This window comes from Coregonus clupeaformis, unplaced genomic scaffold, assembly GCF_020615455.1.
Source record: "Coregonus clupeaformis isolate EN_2021a unplaced genomic scaffold, ASM2061545v1 scaf2482, whole genome shotgun sequence".
Lineage (NCBI taxonomy): Eukaryota > Metazoa > Chordata > Actinopteri > Salmoniformes > Salmonidae > Coregonus > Coregonus clupeaformis.
The window spans coordinates 1-20,026 of NW_025535936.1; the positions used below are offsets into that span (position 1 = coordinate 1).

Genomic DNA, 20,026 nt, shown 5'->3' on the forward strand with positions numbered 1-20,026 from the left:
TGCACACCACCATGCCTGCCAGACATGAGTGATGCGCCATCATAAACTTGACTCAGGACACAAGCATTTTTGGGGGCGGGCCCGGCCCCCTATGGCCCGCCCATAGCGACGGGTGTGCTTGGCACACATTGTAATATTCATATGTGTCACCATACTGAATTGTAATTGGATGCATCATACTGTGCAATGATTGGTTAAGACCACCCAGGTGGTGAGGTCATTCTAAGATGATCATGGCCAGAGACACATGGACATGCACGTTATAGCTAGTTAATAAAGAGAGTGCGTTTATAAATATCCTGTCGCCTGCATTTTATTATTTTTGTACAAAGCGTACAAAACAAGACATGGTGTCAGAGTAAAAGGACTAAAAGATGGATTTTGCTGGGAGTTCCTTCACCTCGAATGGATTGGGGGTCTACAAATCTACCCGATGCATGGCGTAAGTTCAAACAGCATGTGGAGCTGATGTTCACGGGTCCTCTGAAGGAAAGAGGAGAAGAGGAAAAGTGCAGCTACCTGCTCCTCTGGATCGGTGAAAAAGGGAGAGACATTTACAACACATGGACACTTACCGAGGCTGAATCAAAGGTACTGAAAACATACTACGATCGTTTTGAAGCATATGTTTTGCCAAAGACCAATACAATTTTCAGCTAGGTACAAATTCCATGAGAAAGTACAAGGCGCTAGTGAATCGTTTGAACAGTTTGTCACTGAGCTGCGTCTGCTTGTGAAAGACTGTGATTATGCAAACAAGGATGAGATGGTCAGGGACCGTATTGTATTTGGAATACAATCACCGCGAGTGAGAGAGAAACTTTTGGAATGTTGGATCAGAGTTAACGCTGGACAAAGCTATCGACATAGCCAGATCTCACGAGCTAGCACAGGTTCAGATGAAAACCATTTCAGGCGGCAGCATGAGCGCATCACGTGAACAAGCAGTGCACGCAGTCAGGCAGACATCAAAGCACACCTCCAGTGCCCAGAGAGCATGTTTCAGAACGGGAGACAGACAGAACTCCAAAACAGAGCGACACAGACTCCAAACGCCCCAAAACATGTGGATATTGTGGATACAAAGTGCATGGCGAACAGGGGAATTGCCCAGCTAAAGGCAAACAGTGTACTAAATGTGGAAAATGGAATCACTTTGCAAAAGTGTGCAGAGTTACCGTGGAAAAACAGTACATACAGTGAGTGAAGATGAAATGTCAATCAAAGAGTCAAATGCTGATGAACTGTTTATTGATTCAGTGACACAGAAAAGTCAGATATCAGAGACAGAGCAAGCCTTTGCTGACATTGAGATAGGAAGACAAGGCACAGAGCTAAAATTCAAACTAGACACTGGTGCACAAGTAAACATTATTCCTCTGAGTAAGTACAGAAGCTTGACATCTGAGTGTGAGCTACAGCCCACCACGCGCAGACTGACTGGTTATGGTGGTGAACAGCTCCCAGTAAAAGGCACATGCACTCTCAAATGCAAATACAAGGGAAAGGGACATGATGTTGGACTTTTACGTTGTTGACACTCGAGCACCTGCAGTGCTAGGTCTTAAAGCATGTTTAGACATGGACCTTATCAAGCTAGTTTTATCAGTGACAGCACCAGTAGAGATAGAGAATGTCATGGAGGAGTTTGCTGATGTTTTTACAGGAATAGGACTATTCCCAGGAGAATGTACCATTCACCTTAACCCAGACGCAACCCCCTGTGATCTACCCACCGAGAAAGATTCCACTTGCTCTCCCGCGCCCGTCTGAAGAAAGAGTTGGAGAGCATGGAGCAATCTGACATCGTCACCAAGGTTACAGAACCGACGGATTGGGTCAACGCGTTAGTGGTGGTGGAGAAACCACGGACAGGCAAGCTCAGAGTATGTCTCGACCCAAGAGACTTGAACAAGGCTATCAAACGCCCCCATTACCCCCACCGACGCTAGATGGCATCACACACAAGCTAGCGGGCGCACGCTACTACAGTGTCATGGACGCCAGATCAGGCTACTGGGCTATCAAGCTCACAGAAGAGTCATCTAAGCTCACAACGTTCAACACACCGTTTGGACGCTACAGGTTCCGTCGCCTGCCTTTTGGGATTATCTCAGCCCAAGACGCAGTTTCAGCGAAAGATCGGACGAGGTGTACGAAGGCCTCGACGGAGTCGTGTGGCATTGTGGACGACATCCTTGTCTATGGTCGAACCAAAGAGGAACACGACAGAAACCTCAGCGCGATGCTGCAAAGGTCCCGCGAGAGAGGAGTCCGGCTCAACCCCGAGAAGAGCACAGTCGGGCGCTACAGAGGTCAGCTACTTCGGGCATCTTCTCACAGCGAATGGAATCAAGCCAGATCCGCAGAAGATCTCAGCCATAAAGGAAATGGAGCCACCAAAGAACCGAGCAGAGAGCTGGAAACAGTGCTTGGCATGGTCAACTACTTAGCCAAGTTCGCACCCAGCCTCTCCAATGCTAATGCACCCCTGCGTCAGCTGCTAAAGCAGTCCAGTGAGTTCCTCTGGGACAACCAACACGACATCGCTTTCAGAAAGTGAAAGACTTGATCACCGAGAGAACCAGGACCAATCCTTGCCTACTACGACCCCAACAAAGAGCTCAGACTCCAGGTGGACGCGTCAAAGTATGGACTAGGGGGCAGTGCTACTGCAAGAAGGAAAACCCATCGCTACGCTTCCAAATCTCTCACAGACTGTGAAATCAACTACGCTCAAATCGAAAAGGAGCTGTACGCCATTCTGTTCGGATGTAGCGTTTCCATCAGTATGTCTATGGACGACAAGTCATTGTGGAATCAGACCACAAGCCCCTCGGAGTCAATCATGAGGAAACCGTTAGCCGCAGCCCCGCCAAGGCTACAGAGAATGATCCTTCAACTACAAAAATACGACTTCACAATCACTCACCGTCCAGGCAAAGACATCCCTGTCGCAGACACACTCTCCAGGAAGTTTCTTACCTACAAGGACAGCAGCCTCAGTGAAGGCATGGACATGCAGGTGCACACTGTGTACAGCAACTTACCAGTTAGTGACACAAAACTGAAGGAGATCCGAGGCAGAAACAGAAAAAGACACACAACTCAGCACAGCTGAGGAAAGTCATACAGTCAGGGATGGCCTGAGGAGAGGAGAAAATGCCCTCAGAGCGTCTCAGAGTTCTGGAACCATCGTGACGAACTATCACAGATCAACGGAATCATTTTCAAAGGAGAGAAAATCATCATTCCTACCAGTCTCAGAGAAGAGATTTTGACAAAGATCCATGCTGGACACATGGGCATGGGAAAAGTGCAAACAGAGAGCACGGGACATTTTGTTTTGGCCCGGAATGTGCAAACAAATAGAGGACATGGTTGGTAAATGCCCCACGTGTCTTGAACGACGCCCCTCGAACACCAAAGAGCCAATGTTACCTCACCGTATCCCAGACCGACCCTGGCAGGTCGTGGCAACCGATCTGTTCACGTGGAACAACGAGGACTACATTATAACAGTGGACTACTACAGCAGATACTTTGAACTCGACAAGCTTCACAGCACCACATCTGCAGCTGTGATACACAAGCTGAAAGCAGCCTTTGCCAGGCATGGCATTGTAGAGACTTTAATATCTGACAATGGGCCCTGTTACAAATCAAATGAGTTTGAATCCTTCACAAAAGCATGGGAGTTCACACACGTCACCACAAGCCCACATTACCCTCAAAGTAATGGCCTTGCTGAAAAATCTGTGCAGATCGCTAAATCACTCATGGACAAAGCAAAAGCAGACAAGAGAGACCCCTACCTCAGTCTCCTTGAATACCGCAACACTCCAGTTGACAACTTCAAATCACCAGCCCAGCTGTTGATGAGCCGCAGACTTCGCTCAATCCTCCCCAGCACCAACCAGCAGCTGCAACCTGAGGTCAGTCAGCTACAAGGAAGTGCATGCAAAACGTGCACAGAGACAGCAACAGCAAAAGCGATACTACGACAGGTCAGCCAGACCACTGCCACCACTGAACGACGGAGAGTCAGTTAGAATCCAGGAGCATGGCTACTGGAAGCCAGCAGTCGTCATCCAACCAGCTGACACTGAACGTTCATATCACGCTCGCACCGCAGAAGGAGCGGTGTACCGCCGCAATCGTCGTCACCTACTGAACACAAAAGAACAACACACTGACGAGATGAACTGTTCCCCTGAAAGAGAACGGGATGGACTAAACACAGACACAACACAACATACACCATACTTACCTGCAACACCACAAGAACTGTTGACCGACACAGAAGCATGCTCAGCTTCATATCACACAAGGTCAGGAAGAGAGGTCAAGCCTAGAGCTGTCCTAGACCTGTGAAATGTCAAAGGGTGTAGGCGGATCGCTGCCCTAAAAGAGTTTCCAGACTGTAAACTTGTTATTGAAAGTTAACTTGAAATGCTTTGGTATTGTATTTGTTTGATATGTTGAGATGTCATTGCTACAGTGAAAAGCTGAGTTGCTGAGAAATATTTGTTCTAAAAATAACAATATGCTGAATCATTGTTTGTCTGTTATGTTGATGCAGTTGGTGCAGTTTAAATGGTTACTTACCTCGAGTTCAAACTACAGAGCATATATTCAAAAGAAACGCTTTATTGTTCCACATATTTTTTCTTTTTTTTAAAAGAAGGGGGATGTAATATTCATATGTGTCACCATACTGAATTGTAATTGGATGCATCATACTGTGCAATGATTGGTTAAGACCACCCAGGTGGTGAGGTCATTCTAAGATGATCATGGCCAGAGACACATGGACATGCACGTTATAGCTAGTTAATAAAGAGGTACGTTTATAAATATCCTGTCGTCCTGCATTTTATTATTTTGTACAAAGCGTACAAAACAAGACACACATGAATTTAGGGAATTTCTCCCATTCTTCTCTGCAGATCCTCTCAAGCTCTGTCAGGTTGGATGGGCAGCGTCTCTGGAAAAACTATTTTCAGGTCTCTCCAGAGATGTCCAAATTGAGTACCGCCATTCCAAGTCAAGCACTGGTTGTCTTTGATAGTGTCCTCGACTATTTTGTAGTCTGATGGATGAGAAAAAAATTAGGAGAAATACGATTTTGACGTCGGACTTCCCCTGTAACTCCCAACAGCAAACTCTCCTTTCACTTTAATTTAGCAGTCAGACACTGACATGCGCATAGCCAGACGAGGCATAGATAGAACACCATGGTAGAAAGTGAAAATAGTACAGTATGTACATTTAGAAACTCTGTGGTAAAACTAAGTCATACACTGATTTTATGAGGGACAAATGCAAAAACGTGTTGTGAAAAATAAATTGTGTTGCAAATTCAGAGAGCTCGAACACAACATGATTTTCTGCGCAAAGCAATAAGACGAAGTCAACACTGCAGAATGCACACTCAGTACAAGATGGCGCTCCAACATTACAACGCTCACCAGAATGGTCAAAATCACTTGATTTGACTTAGGTCATCCGAGGACAACAAGCAGACGCAATACATAGACTGAAAAGAGCGTATACCTCTTTTATGTCACATGCACGCACGCACGCACACACACACACATTCGCACACGCACATACACACACTCACACACACACACACCTATAAGACATACCAATAGATACAAATAGATTTTGAACAACTCATGCCATATGGCGTTTTCTTTACGTGTGAAATAACAAACATAACTCTATAGCAAACATTGTAACACTATTCAATTTCTAATCCCATTCAAATATGGCTTAATATGTTTTGCATATCCAATCAACAGATGAAATCAGCTGTCTTTTCAATAGAAAATATGTTTTTCATTCTTCCTGCGTTGTAATGTCACATAATTTCCTGTTTGTTTTGCGAAATGCAGAGAAACAAAGTGGCAAGAAGGATTCCATGACTTGAGACTTTTATCTGATAAACAAGCTATGGCCTCAGCTCTGTCCTTCTTACCTCCTGGTGTATGTGCCAAATGTCAGCTTTCTGTTGACAATAAAGAAGTCTATGACAGGGTCAGATATTTATTTCACCACCATTTATTATGTTAGGATTGCAGTAGGGTAATCTGATCCAAAATTTGTGATGAGAGGCAACTTCTACTTTGAGCATGACCGAGTAGGGTGAAGTTGTCCTAAAATGCTGATCTTGGGTCAGTTTGGCATTTTCCCACTTATGGTTAAGGTTAGGAGTAGGGGATGGGAAGCTGATCCTAGATCTGTACCTAGGGGAAACTTTCCCCCGGAGCTACAAAGACACCCAAAAGTCAAGTGATTTATTTGAAACAGTGGTGAGGAGAGTTACAGTCTACCTATAGATGGCACTGTGGCATTGTCCATCGTTCACTGTAGTCTATGTGACTGATGGTTTGTCCCTTTTATGATTCTAATCAGGGTTTGATTTGGTTTTTGATTTGGTTATTTATTTGTTTATTCCTGTCACACATACCAGAGCACACTGTGGGAGTGGTCAAGAATTCCAGAACACATTTTCTTTGTGGAGAGAAAATGATAAATGATGACCAAAGATGACTTGGTTAGACTTGAAGGCCTGTTACTGTAGTTATGGTCAAAGAGTTTTCAGCTAGTATCCACTGGCACTGTTTTATTTATTTCAGTAGCCTATAGTCTTTGTGAGACAAAAGCACTTCTTAAATGAAAATAATGTGTCAGTGTAATAGGCCGACATCCCACACAGCAGTTTGGATATGAAATAACATCCATGTGTCGGCCATCTTATGATTGAGGATAGATAGACACAAGATGCATGCTGATGCTCTTACATGAAAGGGTGTGGTATTTACCTCAGTACTGTTTGACTCCACCCTTATCTGTGTGTGTGTGTGTGTGTGTGTGTGTGTGTGTGTGTGTGTGTGTGTATGCGCTGCACGCTGCTCGCGTTTGTCTGTGTGCGGTACTTTCCATTGCATTTCTATGCTGTATTATTTTATTGCTGTGTTTTTCAATGTGATGATATAAAACTATATCAAATGGAGCTAGATCCAAGACGATTCACCTACTTCAATGGGTCACATACAGTATGCCAAATAAAGCTCCATAGACAGCCTGAGATAGCTCAATTGTGTCACCCTCCCAAACCACAAGCCCTCTGAGAATCCTATAGGAAGAATACATTGTTTCTCCTCTTTCACATCAAAGTAATCCTCCTCCCATGTTATTGATTTGAGTAAAGGCCATTGTAAGAACTAATCCTACAGCAACAAGTTGCTGCTATACCTCCCTGTATTTAGGCTTACCAGAATATGCTTGCAGGTTATCTAAACTGGCTATATATATAATACTTCATTGTCAATTGTCACAAAGACACTGATACTGTATGTGTTTTTTTTTCCCTTTATTCCAAAACATCAGATATATATCAAAGAAAGTCCTTTCAACACATTGTAGTGAATTTCAGTGATGGGAAACTGCAACAACATGAACCTGGCAAAGATCAAGATATGTCTTCTCATTCCCAAGTCTGGTCATAATACAGGGTCATTCTAAAGAGTGTAAGGACCTCTCAGTGAGGTGATGGCCTTACTGTATGTTTCTGTATTAACGCCATATGGCTATCATAGACTTGGTATAATTACACTATGACTGTCATCAGCCATTTTCTTCTGTTTCAGACTAAATACAGTTTTCAATTAGTTTGCTTGTCTACGTGTCTCAATCTTCTGTCTGTCTTTCTGTCTGTCCTCATTTGCCCCTACAACATGGGCTGTGTTTTCATGACATATTGATACTGAAAGCTACAAAGTCATATCTGTGCTGGGGTGATGCTGTTTGGGATGCTCTCTGTTTAGATACATGATCTCAGTGTAACAGAAGTAGGAATAGAACAGAGATGAACAACAGCCTCAAACTCTGGTGCTGATGACCATGAAAATGAACCAGCATACTCTAATGTAGACTTTCAAGAGGCATGTGAGGTAATGACATAGATATTGACATAAATAATAATTAATTATTGAAGTTGGTCATTTATAGGCCTTTAGTTTATCACTATATTTGAACCTTCATGCACTATCTGGAGACATAAACTATCAAGAGTTGCAACTAAGCCCTCAAAGTTAGTGAAAATATCTAGACCCCCTGCTCCAGGCCCAAGGAGAGCACTGTTTTGGGCCTAATGGTTGATTTACATTCTTACAACTTACTGTTAGTTTTGTAAAACATTTTTTTTTTTTTTAAGTCAACCTCTGCTGGTTGGTTCCACCCACATTCTAGGCTACTGATGCTTGAGCTAGCTGAATAGGCCTTGTAACAACGGCTAATGTAATAATAACACTGGTTAATGTAATAACTTTTCTATTTGTAATAACACATTATTTATGTAATAAAACCGGTTAATGTAATAACTTGCCGGTTAACGTAATAAAATGTTGAACGGTTAACGTAATAACTTTTTCACGCTAAATGTACTTTTTTTGATTAACCGGTGGTTATTATATTAACCGGTGAGTAAAAACGTTTCTAATGAATGATGGAATAATATGCCAAAATCAATGTTTTTATGCCTACTTCCCTGAATTTTATGAACATACCACAACCCACTGCCAGTTACAACACAAACAAACTCAGGAATACTCATACATAGAGACACTCACAAGCACACATTGGAATGTACACACATGCACAATCATAGACACACACAGACACACATGTGCACGCATGCACGCGCATGCATGCACGCACACACAAACACTCTCTCTCGCTCTCTCTGTAAATTGTATGTCGGTTTCTCTCTCTCTCTCTCTCTCTCTCTCTCTCTCTCTCTCTCTCTCTCTCTCTCTCTCTCTCTCTCTCTCTCTCTCTCTCTCTCTCTCTCTCTCTCTCTCTCTCTCTCTCTCTCTCTCTCTCTCTCTCTCTCTCTCTCTCTCTCTCGCACCAATTGAGAATTTTGAATAAAACAATGTTATTATTTGTTTCTTTCTTCTTTTGCCTCCTCTGTTATTTTCTCTGCTCTCTGTCTATGTAAGTCCTTCCCCTTTCTATTCCCTTTTTCTTTACCTCCCTAACAGTGTATTTCTCTCCCCTCTCTCTCTCTCTGCCCCCCCACCCCCTCCTCTCCAGTGACCTGCCACGCTACAGTTTTCTACCCCAGTGGAGTCATGGTGATCTGGCAGAAAGACGGACATGATCAGCATGAAGATGTGGAGTATGGAGAGACTCTTCCCAACAATAATGGAACCTTCCAGAAAAGTACCCACCTCACAGTGACGTCTGAGGAGTGGAAGAACAACAAGTATCAGTGTGTGGTTCAGGTCACTGGTATCAAAGGAGGACTTCATCAAGGTTCTGATTCAGTCTGAGATCCAGACCAACTGGGGAAAGTCCAACAGGGGTAAAATAAGGAGAGAGATTAACTGATTCAACATCCATTACACCCAAGGAACCCTTCTACTGAATGTGCCTGATATTCCTAGTTTCTAACCATACTCACCTGCATAGTATACCTCCTTCCATAGAGGACCATGTTCTTATACTGACCTCCTGGACTGTTATTGAGATTGACAGAGGAATGTGGCTGGGGATTCTTGTAGATGAAAATTAAACATTCATTACTATGTGTGACTTGAAGTAACCATCTAAAAGCTCTATTCTGATGATTGCAGGTGCAAATGACCCAACCACCATTTGCTCCACCCCCATCATTGGAGTGTTGGTAGCACTCCTCCTATTGGACATCGTTGCTCTTGTTGGGGTCGTCATTTGGAAGAAGAAGAGCAAGAATGGTGCGATAGGATAAAATATAAGTAGACAGACCACTTACTTTCATATTAGAAATGATCAGCTGTGATGAACTCGCTTGGATGTCGTAGTCATAGTACTGGTTTACAAGCAATAGTGTTGTAGCTAGTGATCGTAGAAGTGTTTGATTCACGTAAATAAAGAGTCACGTTGTCACTTACAGTACCAGTCAAAAGTTTGGACACACCTACTCATTCAATGTTTTTTCTTTATTTTTTTACTAATTTCTACATTGTACAGTCGTGGTCAACAGTTTTGAGAATGACACAAGTATTGGTCTTCACAAAGTTTGCTGCTTCAGTGTTTTTAGATATTTTTGTCAGATGTTACTATGGTATACTGAAGTATAATTACAAGCATTCCATAAGTGTCAAAGGCTTTTATTGACAATTACATTAAGTTTATGCAAAGAGTCAATATTTGCAGTGTTGACCCTTCTTTTTCAAGACCTCTGCAATCCGCCCTGGCATGCTGTCAATTAACTTCTGGGCCACATCCTGACTGATGGCAGCCCATTGTTGCATAATCAATGCTTGGAGTTTGTCAGAATTTGTGGGTGTTTGTTTGTCCACCCGCCTCTTGAGGATTGACCACAAGTTCTCAATGGGATTAAGGTCTGGGGAGTTTCCTGGCCATGGACCCAAAATGTCGATGTTTTGTTCCCCGAGCCACTTAGTTATCACTTTTGTCTTATGGCAAGGTGCTCCATCATGCTGAAAAAGGCATTGTTCGTCACCAAACTGTTCTTGGATGGTTGGGAGAAGTTGCTCTCGGAGGATGTGTTGGTACCATTCTTTATTCATGGCTGTGATCTTAGGCAAAATTGTGAGTGAGCCCACTCCTTGGCTGAGAAGCAACCCCACACATGAATGGTCTCAGGATGCTTTACTGTTGGCATGACACAGGACTGATGGTAGCGCTCACCTTGTCTTCTCCGGACAAGCTTTTTTTCCGGATGCCCTAAACAATCGGAAAGGGGATTCATCAGAGAAAATGACTTTACCCCAGTCCTCAGCAGTCCAATCCTGTACCTCTTTGCAGGATATCAGTCTGTCCCTGATGTTTTTCCTGGAGAGAAGTGGCTTCCTCGCTGCCCTTCTTGACACCAGGCCATCCTCCAAAAGTATTCGCCTCACTGTGCATGCAGATGCACTCACACCTGCCTGCTGCCATTCCTGAGCAAGCTCTGCACTGGTGGTGATCTCGAGTGAATCAACTTTAGGAGACGGTCCTGCTGCTTGCTGGACTTTCTTGGGCGCCCTGAAGCCTTTTACACAACAATTGAACCTCTCTCCTTGAAGTTCTTGATGATCCGATAAATGGTTGATTTAGGTGCAATCTTACTAGCAGCAATATCCTTGCCTGTGAAGCCCTTTTTGTGCGAAGCAATGATGACGGCTCGTGTTTCCTTGCAGGTAACCATGGTTAACAGAAGAAGAACAATGATTTCAAGCACCACCCTCCTTTTAAAGCTTCCAGTCTGTTATTCTAACTCAATCAGCATGACAGAGTGATCTCCAGCCTTGTCCTCATCAACACTCTCACCTGTGTTAACGAGAGAATCACTGACATGATGGCAGCTGGTCCTTTTGTGGCAGGGCTGAAATGCAGTGGAAATGTTTTTTGGGGATTAAGTTCATTTTCATGGCAAAGAGAGACTTTGCAATTAATTGCAATTCATCTAATCACTCTTCATAACATTCTGGAGTATATGCAAATTGCCATCATAAAAACTGAGGCAGCAGACATTGTGAAAATTAATATTTGTGTCATTCTCAAAACTTTTGACCACGACTGTAGGTCTCCATAGCCTTGGTCTCCAGACCAGACAATGAGTACAGTCGTCCCCGGGGTGGAGTGGTGCCTGGTAGAAGGTCGATTCCGCAGTCGTAGGGTCGGTGCAGCGGAAGCGAAGTGGCCCGGGCCTTACTGAACACCTCCCGGAGGTCCTGGTAGTCCGCGGGAATGGCGGAGAAGTCCGAGGCAACTTCCGTGCCCTCAGGAAGTGGTGAATGGAACCAGCTCCTGCGCTCGGAGAGCAGAGGTGTTTTTCTATGGATACTGGAGGACTGTATTGGGACTTGAAAGCAGCTAATATTGTGTGTAGAAAGATGGACTGTGGGAATACTGTAGCTGCAATTTACAGACCTCAGTTTGGAGGGAAGTGGAGGATACTAACTAGCGTTTATTGATTTCTAAGGACAGGATTCTAGTCTTGAGAAGTGAACATTAGCCTCATATGGAGATGGTGTCTGTGATCATAAGCGTAATTATGCTAATGCCATCTGTTCAGGTAAGATTGATAGGTGTTGTATTAAACATGGTATGAAACAAAATGAGGATATTTTATTTATTTATTTAATATTCAATGTTCATATTTCATTGGCTGAAAATACTAGTATCATCAACAAAACTGAATGTTCAACCATCTCTTTTTGTTCAGATTTTGTCAAGTTTGTGGATGGAGCTGGTTTCTGCTCTGGCAGAGTGGAGGTGAAGTCCAATCAGTCCTGGACGTCAGCGTGTGAAGCTGACTTTGACTAGCAGGATGCAGAGGTAGTCTGTTGGGAGGTTGGCTGTGGTGCCTCTTTAGTTCTGACTCACTCACTTTTGTTTCTCACCTGGAGTTAATATGAGAAGCAATATATATGTGTGTTTTGTTGTTGAGAATATATAAATAAATAGTATGTACTCTTCTTTCTCCAGAGTCTGATGATGTGAGGCTGGTGGGAGGAGGCAGTGGCTGTGCTGCCAGAGTGGAGTGTTACCAACAGGGAGAGGGGAATATGTGGCCTGTGGGATATGGCTTGAAATTGAAGGATGTTGCTGATGTCGTGTGCAGATAGCTGGGCGGTGGCTCTACTGGTTCAACACTACTTGGAAACCGCACTGAAGGGTTTGAAGTTTACTGTGATGGACCTGAGCCTGCACTTAGGGAGTGTGGAAGAGGCACAGGGCCAACTTTGGTGACTCCATTAAAGGTGATCTGCTCAGGTAATACTAAAGTAATGATGTTCAGCGGATTTTTATATTTTTTTACAAATACAACTTCCTTTACACATCTCACAGTTTAACTTGTATGGCTGCTTTGCTTCTAATAATTATGAACTATTAATAGTTCAATAGCAATGCAACCTTAAGTATCACACAATGCTATTGTATTTACATTTAATTTCAGTCACTATAGGCCCATCACTGATGTTCCCCTGTAAGAGAGGCAGGCAAGCACTGTTACATGCTGATGTTATGGTCATATCTACAGTATATGAGGAAACTAGTTAAAGCGGCAATCAGCAGTTGAAACAATAACAAAGCCACTCCCGCCCCTGTTTCTATAAAAAGGTAGGGATGGGGTTTGGAGAAACCACTTTCAAATTCATAGACAGAGCTATGGATGCAAGGACTGACCATCTATGATATCAACATTTTAGTTTAATTATGTTTTGAGGCTATATAGTGTTTGTTTACATTTATCTTATTTACAAACATTGGAGTAAAACAAGCTTATATTTGGGGTTCTGATGGGGTACAAAAGTCAAACTAAGCTCAGGAGCCATTTATAATTATATTCTTCAAGAATCAATGGGTAAATAACATTAATTTATAAGTCAAGAAATTGATGTAGCAACAGCTGATTGCCCCTATAAAGAGTTTTTTTTAATTTTTCTGTTTTATTTTTCTAGATCTCCTGCTTAAGCCTGATATCTCCCTGACCATCTCAATGGGAGGGGTCTCCAGGGGCCACCAGGGGACTAGAGGTGTTCAGGGGCCACAGCTTCACCATCACCTGCTCCACTCAGGGTGGCTCCTTCCTCCTCAGGACGTACCCTGACTCCAACACAACCCAGACTCAGCCAGCTGTCAATCACTCTGCTGCCTTCCTCTTTCCCGCTGCAGATTACTCCCACCAAGGGAACTACAGCTGTGTTTATGAGATTTATGTTTTTTCACATAACTTCTCTTTTGAGAGTGAGCTCCTCTCCCTCACTGTCACAGGTAACTGAAAATGAACCATACTTATAACTTTGACATTAGCAGACTTTCCACAGATAATCAATCCCCTGATGAAATGTGTTTCTGTTGCAGCCTCTCCACTGACAGCTTTCTACTGTCGGTGACAGCCAACTCCACCACCTATCTGTACATTAAAGACATTAAAAAGTGACAAGTCAGGTGAACAAAATGTATATTTTAGAAGCCAAGTCTTGGTTTAATCACTGAATAAATCAGTTGGATTGTACTTTACCTGGGAATTGTTATATTACTGACTCTTGGTGCAGTGTTTTCTTAGACCACCAAGAGGCCAAAGCGAGTGGAAGGGGTGAACTTGGAGATGGTTTCTCTGAAGTCCAGAGCTGAAGCCAGACTGGGAGAGGAGAGAGCAGCCCAGGGGACAGAGTAGGGTGAAGTTGACTGTAAAGTATAAGTGGGGTCCTTAGGATGTCCAACTCTAATGTCACCCCATTGAAGTTAAAAGTTAACATGTTTAAAACATTTAAAACATTTAAAGTTGTAAAAAGTTAAGGGTTAAGGTTAGGGTTAAGGTTAAGGTTAGGGTTATGGTTAGGGTAGGGGTTAGGGTTTAGGGTTTAGGGTTTAGGGTAGGGACTTCCCAAGGTTTCCGGATAGCACTAACCGAAGTTGACCGTAGAGACGTTGACCTTAGGTCCGTTTTTTGTTTTCCAGATATGATGGGACTGGTTTGGACTTGAGGGCACTTGAATCATCACAAAATCAAATTAAATGAGTGTTACATTTCCATTGGTGTTGCTATTGTTATGGCTACACTTCCTTACTATTTATTTGATTATTATTTGATTGTATTATTACCATCATGTTTTAACTGCATTATGGGATTTATCTCATTATTTCATTTAACAAAATTAACACAGGACTATTATATTGTTTGCCTAAAGAGCTCTATTTGTGCAATGTAGAATAACATATTTTATAAATAAAGGTTTTGTGAGACTCCTATGGTCATTGTTGTCATAATTGCTGCCAGACATAAGAGTTGGCAAGAGCACTGTTAGCATTAGCCTAGCTTAGCTGAGCCATATGATCATATGTCAGTGTAGGACTAGGTTGCCCCTAGGTACTGCTCTAATATCAACCACCACCTGTCTCCACTGCTCCCCTCTAAGCCCCACTCGACTTGAGTGGTAGCCTGTTCTTACCCTGGGTAGCCAACTGAGCGCTCAAGATACAATACCTAAATCCTAACCCTTTGTCAGGTTATATCTGTGTTACTGTAGATAATAGTTTTAGTGTGACAGTTTTTTTGTTTTAAACTCAACTCTTGAGATGGATAACAAAGACAATTAATATAAAGCATTTCGTTTCCATCAATATATAGCTACTAATCACTTTGAGGAAAAAAACGGAAAAAGTCACACCAACTAATTTGATTAGTGTTTATTTTAGTGAAAGACATGGTATAACACGTAACATGATAGCTAATAAACATGTACACAGCATTTATTACAGGAATTGTTTGGAATAACGGACATCACTTTCCCGTGCTCACTCAAAAACTCCACTCCTTCAGTCTGGGTTAGACAGACAGATGGCAGCCAATCTCTTCAGTAAATATTAGTGGCTTCAATGACTCCAGCTCAGAGTAAAGAGAAAACCCTAACAAAACAAGTGGTAGAAACCTCATCAGAGGACACATTTTGCCAACAGAGTCCAATCATGGCTTCAGAGAGCTAAATAACCATGGTCATTGACTGAACAACTGTTTGTGTGTGAGAGTGCGAGAGAGAGAGCATTGTGCGTCTATGTTCCTGTGACTTTTTGCTATTACAAGCTAAATGTGGTCTATAAGCATCTGAGTTCAGAAATGAGGTTATTTGTGTGGGTCAGTGCAAATAGTGTATGTGTGGATGGGTTGTGTGTGTGTGTTCAGTAGTGTGTGCTCAGTGTGTGCACGGGAGTGTGGATGAGAGAGCTGCGTGAAGGCTTAGCCCCAGTGTGTTTCCACCCGTGATTAGCCTGGTCAGTGGGCCTGTTGTGCATTCACCCAGGCCATTAGCATATTAATGCTGCCTCCCTCTTGATCTCTCTCTCTCTCTTTTCCCCTCCCTCTCTCTTTCTCTTTTCTTTCTATAGATATTTCCCCGAGTCTCACTCGAACTTCCTCCCTGGCAATTTTCTTCTCAACTTCATTATTTAGTACTTCTCTCTCTCTCCTTCGTACTTTACACATTTCTCTCTTCCTTGTTCTCTTGTCTTTCCCTCCAAAAATGTCCTATTGCCCTTTTCTCCTCCTTCTTTCTCTTCGAAAATCCCTCCTTCCCTGGTAATCCCACTCTCTCGCCCCAAGCCCTGTCTCTCCCTACCTTCTACAAATCCTTTATTTGCTTTACTTTCACTCTCGTTTTCCCTATTCTTCCGTAGCCTGACCCCTGAACTTTGCCAAACACAGGCAAATGCAAACACACACACACACCTCACTTCATTCATTGAATCTAATTTTCTCTCACTCTCTCCCCTTTCCTGCTAGAAGTGTGTATCTTGTGAGACCTTTTCTAAATAGCTTTGAAAGAAAAAGCAACTTAGAAAACAGGGACTGAAATGCAAACCGGACATATTCAACAGTACTTAACATTATAAGTGCTATTCATTTCTCCATCTAATGACTCAACCTCTTGTTGTGGCTCTTAACCGCCGCTGTGAGCCACATTTAGAAGCTGGAGAATAGTAGAGGTACAAATAATTATGAGGAAAAAGCCCAGTGTGGTAAAAGTTTCCTTCTGTCCCTTCCATGTCTGCATTACCGGAGATTTCTGGAGGTCAGGGGCGTGATGTCCATCCACAACTCCTGGTTTCAGGGAGGCAGACACAAGAATTGCGTTTGGACAATCAGCTCCGGACCCCCTGGGTCAGCACATAGCAGGGATGGATGGGCGGACGTTTGGATAGACAGAGGACACAGAGAAACGTATAGGGAAGTTAAGGCCTCTGAACCCCTAACTCATCCACCCTTTCTGTGTGTTCATGACACAATGATGAACGCAGGGTCACTTTGCAGGGCAGCACCCCAAGGCAGTAGTAATGTGACCCATACAAAAGGGCTCCCCATGGTCACACGGATCAAAGAGACAAAAGCTCCCTATGATAACTTAGTGCAGCTGAGTGTTAACACATGAGCAGCCAAGGTAAGAGCTGGAAACAAAAGTGAGAAGTTGAAACAAAAGTAGCCCCCCAAACTGAATTGCTCTATGCAACAGTTGTCTCTATGTGAGCTGTCTCAAAACTACTAATATGGGCCGCTTTCGAAAGGCCTCAGCCATTCATTGATGCTCCATGTGCTGCTCACAATTGAAGAGCAGCCCAGCATGCCCCACAAAGAGAATTAAAGTATTTCACATCCTTAAAGTTAAAGTTTACAGTTATTTGTTTGAGTAGATACTATTGAACTAAAAAGTAATCTTTTTAAAAGTCTTATAAAGTCTTGTTTTTCTTCTGAATTCAGAAAATGCCCTTTTACTTAAATATTTGATTACAGAAAAAAGTGGTTAGCTTAACAGCTGGTTAAATTAGCCTCTTTTAAATATCAAAAAGTAAATCAGTACTTTTACAGTACTTCGTCAATTTTTTTGCATGGAGGATGTTTAGAAGGTTCAATAAAGTTGATTTCCCTTCCTGAATATCAGCCACTGCTGGAAAATAAAAGCTAGTCGCCCATTTTTACCCATTCATCTTGAGAAGTTTCTTCAAAGTGATAGTTACCTGTTGATCAGCAGTGAAGTTGTTCCACTGTCCCGGCAAGGAATCCAACGAGATTTAAACTGCTGGATCTGGTCTATGACATGGCTGTCCAAGCTATGTTGAGATACTTGAATGTACCTTAAAGACAAAAAAACCTACTACACTTAGTTGAGGCCTAAAAACATTGACAAGTTATAACAAATAAAAACCTTGCTGCTCAAAGGTGTAGAAATTCATCCTGAAATCTTTTTTAATCTTCTTCCATCAGATGTGTTCTTGTTTTAGCTGCGTTGCGTTCAATGTCTGACACACTTGTCCGACTTTAGCATCTTTACTCTTGCCTTCTCTGCTCTTGCATCCTTCTCCCTCGCGTTCTCCGACCCTTTCTGCCTGTTCCTCCTTCTGTCTTTCAATTTCCTTCACTCCCCCCCCACCCCCCCTCTCTCTCTGTCTCTCTCTTCATTTCATGCAGCACTGGGGTTACCTAAGAGACTGGGCCTCAATGAAGAAAATCTCCTTTGGTACAATGAACTGGGCGAGAGGCAGGGGGGGAGAAGTGGGGGGGGGGGCAGGGGGCAGGGATGGGTGGAATGAGAGGCAAAGATAGTGATGCAGATGCGGGACAGAGGGATACAAAATCCAAAATTCAATAAATGGCTGCGCTTGTGTGATTTCGCCTCAATGGTCCGTTTTTTGGGTTTGCCATTGGCGCCCCTTGGTCAGTCAGTCTGTTGGGCTGAGCTGAAAACGTCTCCCACTTTTGAATCTTATACTGAATTTTCAACTAACCTCTCCCTGTACAAAAGTGTTAGAAAAAATAAATAAAAATAAAATTGTTCTTATAAGGCAGAGAGATCATTTTGTTTTTAGTAGTGTTGTTGTTTTCATGTAGGCCTATATGGCTGCGTTTATACAGGCATCCCAATTCTGATCTTCTTGTCATTAATTGGTATTTTGACCAATCAGATCAGCTCTGAAAAATCTATTAGTAGAAAGAAAGAAAAATAATTTGGCTGCCTGTGTAGATGCAGCCTATGAGATTTACCTTTACAAACCTAATTGTACAGATTTGTGAAATATGATGGTTTTGGAAGGATTCTACAGTTTTAATAGGAGCCATTTTGTGTGTTTGTTTGTTTACTCTGAGTGGGAGGTGAAATGGCATTGAGGATCAGACTGCTCTTAAAGGACAAGTGTATGTTTTGACAACACAAACTTGCCCACAACACCAACATGGTCACAGGCCCATTCAACACAACTAAACACAATCCCTGTGTTTTATTTAACACATTTGTCCCAGAATTAATTTAATTGGTCAAGTCAAAAAATGTAATTAGTGATATGTAATTTTCACAAAATGTTCTGCAAGCACCTTATTGGGTATGTTAATGACACCATTATTATTTCCATTTGTTTTAGAGTAGCATACCAATCCCTATTGCTCCAATCTGTCTCTTTACATCTCTCCTTAAAGCTACCCTTTGCAGAATGTGAGAAAAACAATAGGACTAATAAAAGTGGTTTAGCTAATAATTACAACTAACTGATGAAGTTAGTTACCACTCCCACTACCACTCCCTACCATAAATACCAGCACTATGAAATAGAATATTTGTGTATCTTGTTAGTGCTTTTTGTGGCTTACTGCATTGCCAACAAGTTCTTCTTATTTCTATGAACATTGTCTGCGCACATGCCAGGATAAATCTGAGATCGCCATGGTAATGACTTTATCAGATCGTTATAACCAGAAGTACCGCAGTGGAATTAATCGAAGGAATTGCGGGCGCAGAGTGCAGGGGTGGAGGGGTAGGGAGTGTGTGGGGGGCTTTGGGGTGTATGTGGGGGGGTACCCCTGGGCAGATTGTCCGCGGCTCGAATGAAGTTATTTCCAGGGCCCTGTCCATCTGTTACCGTGGCAGCAGTGACCGCGGCGTTGCCATGGCGCGGTCCACACAAAAGGGTGTGGCGTGGGAACGAGTCCAAGGGTCAGGAGTGAGGGTCTCCGGGTCAGAGGTCACAGCCAGCTGGACAGCACACAAGAGGAGGCGAGGGTGAGAAAAGAGGGAAGGAACGATTTTGCGCAGGAGCTGGCCGACTGGACACTGCTGGACGTTAACATTGAACTGAGCGGTGAGATAAAAGTTCAAGAGAAGAGGGGGGGAGCGAGGAGGGTGAGGGGGCCCACTGTCCGGACTCTATAGGAGGCTCCCTGCATTAGGCCCTATATCCACTGGTGTCTAATCACGCATAGCATTTGACAGGCAATTGACTCTGGTCAATGTCCATGCAAATGTGGCTATTGAGAGCCACGGAGGGTTGTGTGTGTGCCGACGCTTTGCTTAGATAAGTGAAACTCAAGGGGAAAAAAATAGTATTTGCGAATATTTCATTCCAGTTGCTTTTGAATAAAAAATCCAATAGGAAAGAATGAGGCCAATGTATCACAATTGTTCAACGTAGCAAAAAGCTATTTCCAACCTGGAAGACACGGACTGTAAGGAACTGGCTTGAACACCAAACCACCACA

At 43.0% G+C, this 20,026-nt stretch overlaps 1 pseudogene; it reads left to right on the forward strand.

Annotated features, from left to right (window-relative positions):
* Positions 1-9,053: 9,053 nt before the first annotated feature.
* Positions 9,054-13,948, forward strand: LOC121572557 (annotated as a pseudogene).
* The last annotated feature ends 6,078 nt before the right edge of the window (positions 13,949-20,026 follow it).